Here is a 13,605-nt window from a genome sequence, read left to right as displayed (position 1 = left end):
AAAAAAATCAACTTGGGTGACATTGAAAGGACTTTTGATGGATGCTAATGAATCATTGACGTCAACCCAAAGCGTGTTCTTTAATACATTTCCATTTCTTAGTAACAGCTGACACAAAAGGAGCTTAAGAAAAAAAGCAATATCCATCGTAAAATTAAAAACTTAAAAAGAAATCAAAAATTTCTCCATCAACGTGCCCTCCGTCGCCGCCCTCCCCGAGCTGCACTCATACGCTCGTGACAGCACAAGAGTGACACACAAAAGCTTTAAAAACTCTTTCCCTCAGGAGGTTTTGATAGGATGAATATGACGCGAGACCACGTCAAATAAAAAAAAAAAGTGGCAAATTTAGACCCAACACCTTCCCTCCACCCCTCCCTCCTCATTCATATTTATGAGCGGTGACTGGCAAAGTCATTGTTGTCTAATTACAGTGTGGTGAACCTTCATTGTCTTTAGATTGGTGGAGACTGAGACATGCTGGGCTTTGCTTTGCTGCTGCACTTGTGCAAACCTCTCACTACCATGCAGACAATATTCTTCTGCAGTATCCAATGCATGGAATGTATTTTATACAGAATAAAGGCAGAAATGATGTACCCAGATTTTTGGGGTCATCAGAAATGGAATCACAATTGTAGAAGCAATTGCTTCTCAAACCTTTGACACTAAATTAACCCCCTCACCTCAAAAATGGCTCTCCGGGTAACATAACCAACATTAAAAAAAACAATCGTCTTGTAGGCCAAAATATTAATTAAAAGAAAGAACAGATGTTATTAAAATGGTATTATTATAAAATTACAGAATTTTCTACAAATAACCTATTTTTAGTCGAAATACAATATAAAATAAAAAAATAGAAAAATGTCAAATAGTTTTTTTTTGTAGGTTATTAGTTTGCCCATTGTTTGATCAACTTAATTGAAAAATGTTGTTTTTGTTCCAACTTTATTATTATTATTTTTTTAGAGTGGCATGTTTTTTGAGGTTGTTCAGTGGCTTCAACTATTGTTTTGTTTTGCCAGACTACCTGCTAAAACCCACGCAGGCATGTTTTTATCTTAATGTACTTACTTAGGAACTGTATTATCACATCAGCATTAGTCACGATGTGAAGCAGTGATAGCCATTAACAGCAGGGGGCACTAGCATAATGTGACCATCAGGGAAAAAGTCAGTGAGAGAAATGTTTCTTTTCGTCGTCACAATCAGCCAGAATCCCCGTACTTGAAATGTAAATTATTTCAATCATGTTTACTAGAGTTAGTACCACACTGAACATAATTTCATCATAATTAAGTCCAATTGGCAATAATAGAAAAGGAGACAAAATGCCTTCTCATTATGAAATAACATCTGACGCGTTTTGGGCTTCAAATCATGAAAATCATCTTTGATTGTGCATCACTATAATCTCAAGTGAACATGTGTGTTGATATTACAAACATTTCAAATTCAAAAGCATTTGTATCGTGATGACACGTGACAAGTGATTAATTGTATTATTATGATTTCACCCAGCGGAGAGAATTGCATGTGCGCAATTTTTTTTTCCTCTCAGTTTAGTCCAAGTGCTGCTGACTGAGCGCGCCAGCTTTTATTTTCACTCGAGCAGCACAGTTGGAAGTAGATGTTGTGTTGGCCGTGTCTTTTTTTTTTTTTTTTTAATGTACTTGTGAAATCAAAATGCAATAACAAAAGCAAAAATGTGTTTTGTTAGATACCAGCGTGTCTCAGGGCAAATCATTTTATTTTAAACCTCAAATTTTAATAATAATAATAATACAAGGAACCATTTATATATATATTTTTTTATCCTGTGCACAAGTTGCATTGTAAAAAAAAAGCAGATGCTGGCTGGATGGATGGAGACCTCATCATAAGCATTGAAAACTATTGTTGAGATTACCGCTGAATGGAGCCATTAATGTGCCAGTGTTGTATAATAATAACATGCACGCCTGTTAGCGAAACCCACGTTTCAAAAAAATAAATAAATAAATAAATAAAAGATACAAACATGACAACATTCCTCTCTGCATTCTTAGCTTGAGCCACGGATGTTGCCATAGTAACACAAGTATGTCTTATCAAGTACAGCCCTTGTGATTTTTTTTTTTTCCCCCACTGTTCACTGTAGGTATGACAATACACATAGTCCGTGGAGTTGTTGGATTCATTTCCATGCTTAATGGCGCTCGCAGCCATCGCACATTGCCTTGACCTTCCAACCCGCCCTGGCTATTAGCTCATGTCAAACTAGCCTGGTTGCACTGTTGAATTTTTTTAATGATCTATAAATAGGCATGAAGCTGAGAAAGCCATATACTGTGGAGCAGATCCAGACAAGTTGATGCTGAATAATAAAAACATTGTCACAGTGTGGTATTTGGATTTTGTATGTCAGTTCATGAGAATATTATGGAATTTTTTTGTTGCGGATTATTTAACCACTTGAAAAAATACTGTCCAATTCCAATTTTTTTCATTTAAAACTAATATAATTTTTTGTGATGTTAAGTTTTGAATTTTCGTTAGCTGTAAGCTAATGATACACAAACGGTGGCGCAACTGTAGACCGACAATATGAAAAAACTTAGGGGCATGTTTTCTTTCTCTCAAGGTAGCACTGTAATAAGAGTTTCACTTTTTGAATTAGAAACTATAGAAATAATGTTCTCAATGATATTCACTTGTTTTGGGACCAACACATAAGCACAAGTTATATTGTTGTGTCATTATTCAGTGTCATTATTACAGGCCTATGCATTGCACGGAGTTAACTCTTTTTTGTGTTGTTGTTTCCTTGGAAACCTGAGCTCAGCTGCCAAAACAAAGCAGAGTAAGGTTTGAAAGTTTACAGTGGCCAGTCCTGCCACTTCTACCTCTCCTTTCGTTGCAGTAGAAGGGCAGCTGAGTCCAAGTTGTCAAGGAAACAGCAAAATATTTTTTTTCTAAATATCAAATTTTACAATTGCAACAAATGATATACATTTAAAAATATTTTATATCTATATTAGTAATTATTATTGCACTATTGTATGAATCATTTCTATGCACTCGCTTGCTAGCTCTTGTTGGAATTAATGATGCGGTTCAAGAGGCCACTGTGAGCCCAAATGAGAGGAGTGGACCATCCAGGACACATGAAAGCCCTCCAGTGCATTTGGACCTGGACACCACGGGAGGCTACTCAGACCATTTGATGAAGGGCAGCAACAGAAAAATCCTGTATACACGTCTCCATCTATTTTTTTTTTTTTATTTCTTCATGAACACAAAAATAGGCGACGATGTAGTTTGGAGGTTTTGAGAGGGCCGCCATGATCAGACTTGATTCTCTCGTGTGGTAACTCTCGGCCCTTAAAAGTGTATGCCACTTTTCCAATATAAACACTGACCCAAGTTGTCCGATTAAAAGACTGCTTGTCGCGCTTTAGTTTGTCATGATAATCTCAACTATCAGCACGTGCGGCAAAGCGACGAGTCCATAAATTCTCTTTTTCTTTCCTCGTCAAGGGGCAGGAAGCAGCGTGTCTTCCGCTCATCATATCAATCTCTCTCCTCCTTTTTTTCCCAAGTCGCCAGCGTCAGCGGTGCCAAGAGAGACACAAACAGAGAGCGGATGGATGAGTAGGAGGAAGAAGGAGCGCCCGGCGCTGGAAGGATCGGCAGCTCTTCATTTATCCGTGGGACGATAAGAGGAAGAGCCCCAGCTGGGATGGGGTTAATATTTCCCCAGCCTGAAATCACGCAAGGGAGGCTTTCCGCCAGTGAGCCACCAGTGGCACTGCTCGAGTAGTTAATGGTTACACGCAGCATCCTGCCGCTTGTAGAAACTGGATGTCCTCTCGGTTTGGGTCTTTGAAGTTGAAGCTTTAATAACTTTCATTCATAGTTACAGGTAGTGCAACATTGACTCCTCGCTCGTTCTGTTTTTGTTACAACTCTCCCGCTCTCTGTTTTATGCCCTCTCACTTCCTCCGTCTCTTAAAGGGGTAGTGTCTAATTATCACGACACTACATCTCTCCTTTTCTTTTAAATGAAATGTCCTTCCTTAGTTTCAGCTTTACTTACCCTGACAGAATGTACAATTGAAATAAAGTGGTTTCCAAAATACAGTCATGTAAAATTGTGATTCCGTATTATACTATGAATTCAAAATCAGATATACAAACACTTTAACAAATAACTAAGCTTAACATCTCTGAGCAGTACTGAACACACATTACTCTTGTGTCGATAACAAACATAACGGTGGCGAGAATTTGTCAGTGTCTCATCACTCTATGGCCTTTGCTATATCTCAGTGATGAGTCTGAGGCGGTCGTCTGTTTACCCTCACAGGGCGTCGCCTCCTGGTTTCAAGGTTAACGTGTTCGGGATCACCTGCTTGTCCATTAACACTGTCGTCATCACAGTTATCACCGTCTCCTGTTGTGAATGGGACTTCCGGTTTGTGCTTCAAGAGTTTGAAGTGCGATCTATGTCTTGTGAGTCTGTGGTCCTGTCTCTGTGCAGTGACCATCGTTCCGTTCACTGCGATGACTTTGTAGGGGTTTGGGTTGAAGGGCGTCACAAGTTTTCCCGTCTTCCTCTGTTGTATTAGGACAACATCACCCTCCTTGAGCACAGAGTGTGATGCGTTCCTCCTTTCGTCCGCATACTTCTTCATTTTGTCCTTCCTCAATCCATCTGTCCGACGGAGATCATCATCACTGGGGGGACGAGAGATGGACGGCAGCTTTATACTTATGGGCCGACCATAGAACACCTCAGCCGGAGGCCGGTTGGTGGTATGATGAGGTGTTGCCCTGTAGTCCCTGAGGAACTTGTACAGCTCTTGCTTCCACGGCTTGCCTTCCAGCGTAGCTGTGTGGATCGCTTTGGTCAGAGTCCTGTTGAACCTTTCAACCGCAGTGTCGGCCTGTGGCCAGTAGGGGGTTACCTTCCTGTGGTGGAATCCAAGGTATCTTGCAAAGTCCGAAAAAGCCTTGCTCGAGAATGGGGGCCCATTACCGCTTCTCACCACTTTTGGGATTCCCACTGTCGAAAAGATTTTGTCCATGACAGGGATGAGTCTGCATGCCGATGTAGATGGCATAATCTCCACAAAGGGAAACCTCGAACACTCATCCATGAGGACTAACAGGTAGTCACCTGAAGGAAAGGGGCCACAGAAGTCCACTGCAACATCCTCCCAAGGCCCCTGTTGGAGTTCAGACATTCGCAGCGGTTGATGCACAGTCTTGGGTACTGCATGTGTAGCAATGACGGAGACATGCATTCCAGTGTCCACGTCATCTGTGATACTGGGCGTGTGAAGTGTTTGTGGATGGCGTGACACGTAGTCTGCCGAGTTTGATCTTCCAGGTTTGTGAACAATTTTGAGCTTGTAAGGTTGCACCTGTATGAGACCTAGTTTAGTTGCAGTGTCATGGCCCAGCAGCGAGCCGTGGTCTCCATCAACAACGTAGAATGCTGCCTGAGCTGTTCTCCCATTGGCAGAGACTGTTGTGGTGACCTTACCACGAAGGGAAAGGGGAACGTTTGTACCATAAGGGTATATCCTTTTGCTTGACTGCTCCAGTTTGAGTTTCGTTTTCAACTCGCCGTAGGCTCTTCGATCCAGGAGATTAGCTGAGGCTCCCGAATCAACAAGAACATCAATGCATTCACCAGCTACCATGACTGACCTCACTGGCGGTTTTCTCCCCTCCGCAGCTCTAGTGACAAAGATGTACTCATCATCCGTGCTCGAGTCATCAGCCGCGAGATGACTGATGGGAGCGGTGTCAGCACCGTCAGCAACAATAGTTTTGATTTGTCTGCGCCTGTTAGGCCACGACATCTCTTGTGCGCTCTGTGTCGGTTCCATTTTCCGTCCATGTTGACGGTGTTTCACCTTCATGCCAGGGCCGGAGAGACAGCAGCGGGCGAAGTGGTTGAATTTTCCACATGTCCGACACTGTAGACCTTTCGCTGGACATGCTGCCTGACCACCCTGATGAGGAAACGCACCTCCACAATTCCTACATTTCATCCCTGGCTGATCTCTACGGTCCATGTTTTCCATACGGTGTCCTGAGGTGGTCCATCCTCTGCGTCTTGAATTGAGCATGGCTGCAACATGTCCAGTATCTCGATTGTTTTCAATGCCAGACGCCTGAAGTTCCGATGTCTCGAAAGCTCGGGCCAGATCCAATAGACCTTTCAGAGTCATGTCCGGGTCTCTCAGTGCCCTTCTCCTGAGACGTGATGATGTGCAGCAGAGTATTATCTGAGACTTAATTTCCTTGTCTACATTAGTGAATTCACAATTCTGAGATAGCTGTCTCAGTCTGGTGTGAAAAGCATCAACAGTTTCACCTGGGTTTTGTTTCGATTGTCTAAACACGTAGATTTCATATTCTACATTATGACTTGGACTGAAATATTCGGTGAGTAGTTGTACTGCCTTATCAAAATCACCTGGTTGGCCTCTTTCAGGAAAAGTCTCAAAGATATCCTGCACTTGTTCCCCAGCGTAGTACAGAAGCATAGCCTTTTTTCTTGTTTTATCAGTTATGGCAGCCGCCGTGAGAAATGTCTCAAATCTCCTCATCCACTTCGTCCATTTCAGGGAAAGGGAAGCCGGCTCTGCATGTACATCAAAAAGGGGAAATGCGGGTAAACCAGCCACACCAGCCATCGTTACAATAGGTTTTGTTCGACAGCGTTTTCTTTTCCTTTCCACAGGAATACCACTGTCCACGTGTGTGTGTAGCCGTTGCTAGCCCCGATCCAGCAGGCAAACCGTTGTGAGCGGTAGAAACTCCGTCGCGGGGATCCGTTCACGTCAGTCGCGCAATATCCTCGTCGCCATTGTAGAAACTGGATGTCCTCTCGGTTTGGGTCTTTGAAGTTGAAGCTTTAATAACTTTCATTCATAGTTACAGGTAGTGCAACATTGACTCCTCGCTCGTTCTGTTTTTGTTACAACTCTCCCGCTCTCTGTTTTATGCCCTCTCACTTCCTCCGTCTCTTAAAGGGGTAGTGTCTAATTATCACGACACTACACCGCTCAGACGCCATTTTGTTTAGGTGACAAAGGAAGGCCTTGCCTCAGTGTCCGAACGCCGTCGCCATCCGTCCCGAGGGCCGACAGGGAGAACAAATACGCAAATACGCAGACGGCGGGAGGCCAGCGCTGATGCTGTAAACACATCATGTTAACAGGAAGCGGACGTGTTGACTGACAGGAAGCCCGAGCGCATTTTTTTTTTTTCCCAACCCGCTCTAAATCGTCACTAAATTGGTTTTTTTTTTTTTCTTCGCACCCCCTGAATAAGCAAGTCTACTGCTGACTCTCCCAAGCTGAAATACACACGGCGCTTAACACATTTCGTAGACCACCTGCTCCTTCCTATTTGTCTCAGCGTGCATTCGGCATCGTGCCGCGCTTTAATGGACACATTTGATTTCACTTTCCTTCTCAAAAATTCTTCCAAATAAGTACAATTCATAAACAACGATTATTAAACCTCCGTAGGTAGCGCTACAGACATATTGTTGGTAAACATTCGCCTATAATAAGTTTTTAAAATTATGTAATTATAAAAATAAATATTTTTCAAAAGGCCTGATGTGTGAATAATACATTTTCCAGAGGGCGATACTGAGTACGTTTTGAGCTGGGTCGTTTAGGACCTGCTTTAAAAAATACATATCGACTAGCGCTCAGGCCCTAATAGCATTTTAGCTAGCGGTGCAATGCTGATTCAGCAACTAAATAATTAACAAATTAATTGTGAACTATTTTGAAACTCACTTAACCATTTAAATGTGGCTGTGCTAATGCGTCTGCGCCAAAACCTTTCTGGAATTTCGGACTTAAAGTTCAACATAATACTATTCCGGTTTTCCGATAAAACCAAGAATGAAACATACACAGGTTTGCCGAAACTTTTTCAGGCATGGTGATATTCTCCAAAAGGCAATTTTAATTATCATCATCACATAATAGCAATAAAACAATGATTACAAGAAGGCCTTTCTATTGCCTGGTGCTAGGCCCTAATAACACTTTTGAATTTAACTTCACCTAAAGTGACAAAAGCAACACACACACCGTGCACACACTCACACAAACATCTAAATGTTATTTCATGCAGCGCTGCCAAGACAAGGGAATTAGGCAGCCTAGCAAAAGTGTGTTTTGATTTTTCAATGTGTGCTGCTGATGTGACTCACGCATATGAAAGGCCCATTTTAAGAGAAGCTGGTGGGGGGTTCGACATGGGTCTCTTTAGGCTTCCAACACTCTACAGGTTTGAGATCTGAAGCGGGCCTCGTCTGATCGACGAGCTCAGCCCCCCCCCCCCCCCTAAACATCCTCACCTGACCCCAGCATGGCTCCCATATATTCTGTGAGGAGGGGGCCGGGTGGCGTCACTCTCTACGTGTTCCCCACTGTGTTAGCGACAGGCCATTATTTCACAGAATTACAAATGTCTTTAACTTTTGTTTTTAAAGACTTTTAAATGCACTCTTAATAACGTTGCGTTAGCTTAAAATGCCCTCTATGGAAACCTGCCTTGCATGTATTATTTTTATGTAAAAATATTAGGTTTTTATTTTTTTTTTCAGCATGATTTCGCCTCGACTAAGTGAAGTGAAGACCCGACGAAATGTCAAGATGTAACAGCGCATTTTCCTGACACTCTGGGCGTGGAACAAAGGGCCATTCAGCATAATGTCAGGGTTAAAGCTATTCACCCGATATACTGTACATTTTTTAACGCATATAGTGGTGCATTTACGAAGCCTTTCTGTTTTTGTAAAAGGCTCCTTTTCCCACCAAAGCATTGAAAAATGTTTTGCCAAAAGAGCCACAGAATAGACATACATGATACAAGTCGCCATTTTTTTTTTTGGGCTACTCTATGCATGTCCATTAAATTGCTGCAGACGCAACTGTTATCGTTCCATGTCTTTTACGAACGAGAATTCATGCGAGGCGCTAATATTCAAGTGGCCTCATTTTGCATACATTTCATGGCGCGGCTGTACTTGATTTCGATGCTTAATTTAGATGCGTCATTTGCATGAAGCTGGTTGAGCGTGTGCAAATGGCTGGCCTGGCGCACTCTGTGAGCAAGCCCACTCACTCAATCACTTCCGTACTATGGCGAAACCTCGAAAGTCAAACGCCCTGCAGGTCCAACTCTTTGGAATTATAAGTATTATGAATGTGCAACACACACCATATATCACGATTGTTTGCATCAGTCATCATCAGCCAAAATCACAATGTTCAATTATGTTCTGTGTTTTGTTTCTTGCCAGCTCTTACCTGTGTTTTTATTGTTGCGTTTGGGGAGCGCGGCGTGCTGGGTTGAGCAGTGTACCTGTCGCCATTGCCAATCAACTTCCTGTTTTGAAAGTGCACACCTGGGTGTGATTGGTAATTGCTAATCAGATCCTAATCTTAAAGGGGCGGTCAAGTGAAAAAAAATATTCTAAACAATAATATTTCCTCCATTTATCTAAACGTGACATTGTGATTATTAGTACATTCGCGGAATATGATTTAAGGGGGCGGCCATATTGGCCATAAGTAAAAATGACATCACAATGGCAAAAGGGTTACCTAACGACCAATCACAGCTCACCTTTTCCAAGTCCAACATTGAAAGAAGATGCTACATAAAATAGCATCCGTTATAACAATGAGCTAGTTTTAAACTTTTTCTTATAGACTGTATAGAGTACAAAGTAAACCCTCTGCCTCGCCTTTCCGCATGGTTCCCTCAGACTTGTCTACCTCACAACAGGTGAGGCGTCATTATGGGATGCGAAAGAGAGGGAGAGAGAAAAAAGTCAGTGTGGCTGTGTTTGGCCACACTGAGCTTCCCTTCCCCATGCCGGAGTGAGCCGCCGGTGAGACACAGACGACGGCGTCTACCGCCGCCGGTGACACGGCTGTCACAGACGGGTGCCTCATTACTGCCGCCGCAAATGTCAAAGCACTAAAGTAATCACTCACCGCGAGGCCGGACACGCGGTCACGCCGCCACGTGTTTTTACAGGGAGAGGGTTAACAATGGTGCACGGAGACAGGCGTCGTTTTCAGGCGTCGCTTTCAGTCCTCTTTGGTGTAAAGGGAGCGTGCGAAATGGCCGTGCGTTCGTTTGACAGCATTCAACAGGTTTTGGGATGCAACTTCCCTCAGAGTCATTACTGTCAATCCAGGATGCTTTTAGCTACATGTCACCCGGTGTGCCGTTCGACGTATGCACCCAAAGTCGGAGCTCCCCTCATTAAATACTCAAGCTGTGAGGGGGAACTTCATTGAAATGGGTTCTATTTCTACTCTAAAGAACCAATCGAGGTGTATTTTTGAAGACAGCAGCTATCATTTGTTCAAATATTCCGCCAGCATCTACTATGCAGCTGGATATGGGAAATTAAAATGAATAGTCCACATTTACCGTATTTTCCGCACTATAAGGCGCACCGGATTATAAGGTGCCTTCAATGAATGGCCCATTTTAAAACTTTGTCCATACATAAGATATATACATTTGGCCCGCGGGCCAGACTTTGGACATGCCTGCTGTAGTGACTCAATATTGGTCCATATATAAGGCCCACCTGATTATAAGGCGCACTGTCGGCTTTTGAGAAAATTGGAAGATTTTAGGTGCGCCTTATAGTGCGGAAAGTACGGTAAATCAATAAGAATAATATAGAATTAAACGGTTTGTGCATCATGACAAAGTAATTGTGGCATTTTTCGTTGGGTGCCATTCAACCACCAGGAGGCGGTATAATACAGCCATGCCAACACAAACGAAGAAGACTTTCACAATTACTGTGATTCAGTCAAATGCCATAATATTTGTCATATTTGGACAAAGACTAGATGAATAGGTGTCTGTCTATATGTGTTGCTACACCGTTTGTTTTGAAATATATATCGCTTCAAATGTTAAAGCTTGTTATTCATTAAGTCATGTCTGCCGTTTTGTATTGTTTGTGCTTTTTATTTTTATTTTTGGGGCTTCAACACCTACCCTCAAAAATTGCTCATGGCCGATTGTCAGGTTATCAGGGTGTTCTTGGATCTAAGCACAGGAAGAACATGCTAGCTCCTCACGAACGGGAACATTTGATGACATTACCGCCTGATTACTCGCTCGTGTTATATTTCTGCCTTCACTCGGAAAAATAAAAAATAGTACACAACTTCAGTGACTATCCCCATCTTAAAGTGGAATGCAGACGTTCCAAGGGCATCTGTAAATTGTCTGGAGTAATTGGATGCCTAAGTTGTCATTCAGCGAGCAAGACGTACAAGGCCTCCCATTCATTGGGGACGCGCCATATGCTGTGACTCCTTTGACGTGGTTGCCATAGCGATGGCCTCCTTGATCCCCGGGGTTGACTTGGAAGGAAAGTGAAAGAGAAAGTACTTTCCACCTTGTTGCGCTCGGCCTCGTCACAAACACAAATGAAGAATTGGGAAAGCGGAACAACGAGAGATGAGGAATTAAGCACTTTGCAAATGTTTGCATAACGAGCTCCTTCGCCATGCAGCGCCTTCTCCGGGTTTTAATCACCTGCGCTCTCCAGACCACCTACACCCTTCTTCATGGTCCGAAGCGGGACCGGCGGCCCGAGGCTCGATCCGAGGAAAATGAATTCGTCGAGCCTGATTGCCATTAGCGCCGTGCGATTATACACCTTGATTACTGTGCCCACCCCGAGGACCATGACGGGGCCCCCGGTGCACATTTCGAAAAGGTACGCATAACATTATGTGATTGCCCCGCAACGGATTCATCGAGAAGCGCCCCGAGACCGCATAGACTGTCTCAAGTAGGGCTGTGATTATTAATTGGCACTTGAGGTGACCTGATATCCGGAGCTCCAAACACAGCAAGTGCCTCCGATCCCATCGTACAAGCAAATTAATTCAGTCTCATTCAAAGTCATTATTGGATTATTATTGTAGAGGGAGAATTGTTTGGAGTTCAAGCATGGATAACCGGGATGTTGGACTCTTGAGGGAAGACAGGGGGCTGCACTTGCGGCTCTCGAGATGGGTTTAAGATGCCGAATGGCTCCCGAGGATGAGAAAGGCTTTGACGTGGAGATGGGCCACTTAACTAGCGTTGGTATTTACAAAGGACGAGAGGGCCGATTCGCTCTTGACTGATTGTTAATGTTAGACAAAGAATACACCTACATCTTAATCAATAATCGTGTCCTTGGCGGATACTAGCAATTCATGGACAACGTGTTCAGGGCAGAGATTTTCTTTGGCGTTTTGAGTGGAACGCTTTCGAATTTTGTCCGATTTATTGATTTTTTTTCAGGCACGAGTTGTTGCTCGGGTGATTGTTTTTTTTTTCCACAATACTTCACTTTATACTGTACTTAAAATAACTTTTCAGGGAGGTACAGTTGCACCTGCTTATACAGAATCCAATAGGTGCATGCTATTTTACTCCCAAAGGAACGAATTAAAGGCCATTTCATTCATTCCAATGGGCAAAAATGATTTGAGATGCGAGACTCTTTACGTTTCAGTCAGCTCACAACATTTTACCATCCCCAGAAATCCTTGTCAAGGTGTCCCAATACATTTGTCCATACAGTGTAGCGAAAAGCCCGATTAAGTACAAAGCATTGTGCTGTGACATATCCTTTGGAATCTGGGCCAATCTAATCCCTCGCTGTCAATTCGAAGGCTTTTCTTAATCTGGAGCCAAAGTGCTCATTTGGTGCTGCAGATAAATGCTTCGTATTGATTTATCCAGGAGCAATCCTGCATCAAGCGATTAATTGGATGAGACAATGAAGAAGTAAGAATTCATCTGCGCGTGGTTACATTCGGAATACATTAGCAGCACAAGACACACACACACACACACACAACCTCAAATAACCCTCTTTGCTTTCCCCCACCTCCTCGTCCTCCTCCGGGCCTAATGTTAACATGTTTGCATTTGTAACACCTGGCAGAGATTTAATGGACTTGATGTGCTACCATTCACAGCGGAGGTCCGCGTCGTGAGAAATCTTAGCGGCAGACATATGCCCTTCTTGTGCGATTACTTAATGGCCTCTGCAATTATGCATGTCTACGGGAGCTGGCAACATAAATGTCAGTGGCAAGGAAAGAACTGATTTATGTCTTTTTTTTCTTTTTTTTTTTCTTTTCCTCCCGCGAGCTGGGACACGCCGTTCGATAAAGACGACATCGGCAATACACGCTCACCGGTCTATATTGAGCACCATTTATAATATGCAAATGGGGAATGTGCGCCCAAATGCAGAAATTTCATCGGTGGCCAGAGTTCAACAACTCTTCAATCTTCAAGTGTTGGGATAATGGTCACAGTGACTGCACATTGCTGCAATTCAAAAAGCTCCACTATCCATCGCTGGACAGCTTTTTGCCACTAAAACAACACGCATAATGAGTGTGCGTGTGCTATTGTGCGTGTGTGTGTGTATTACTGTAAGTGTTGATAGACAGCACAATGTACAATTCACGGTGCTCCAACTGCAGTAGCGGGAAGCGACCAAAAAGAATTATCGTGTTAGGGTAC

Source organism: Syngnathus typhle, linkage group LG3, assembly GCF_033458585.1.
Source record: "Syngnathus typhle isolate RoL2023-S1 ecotype Sweden linkage group LG3, RoL_Styp_1.0, whole genome shotgun sequence".
Lineage (NCBI taxonomy): Eukaryota > Metazoa > Chordata > Actinopteri > Syngnathiformes > Syngnathidae > Syngnathus > Syngnathus typhle.
The sequence above is the reverse complement of the archived record's forward strand: the minus strand, read 5'-3'. Positions refer to the sequence as shown.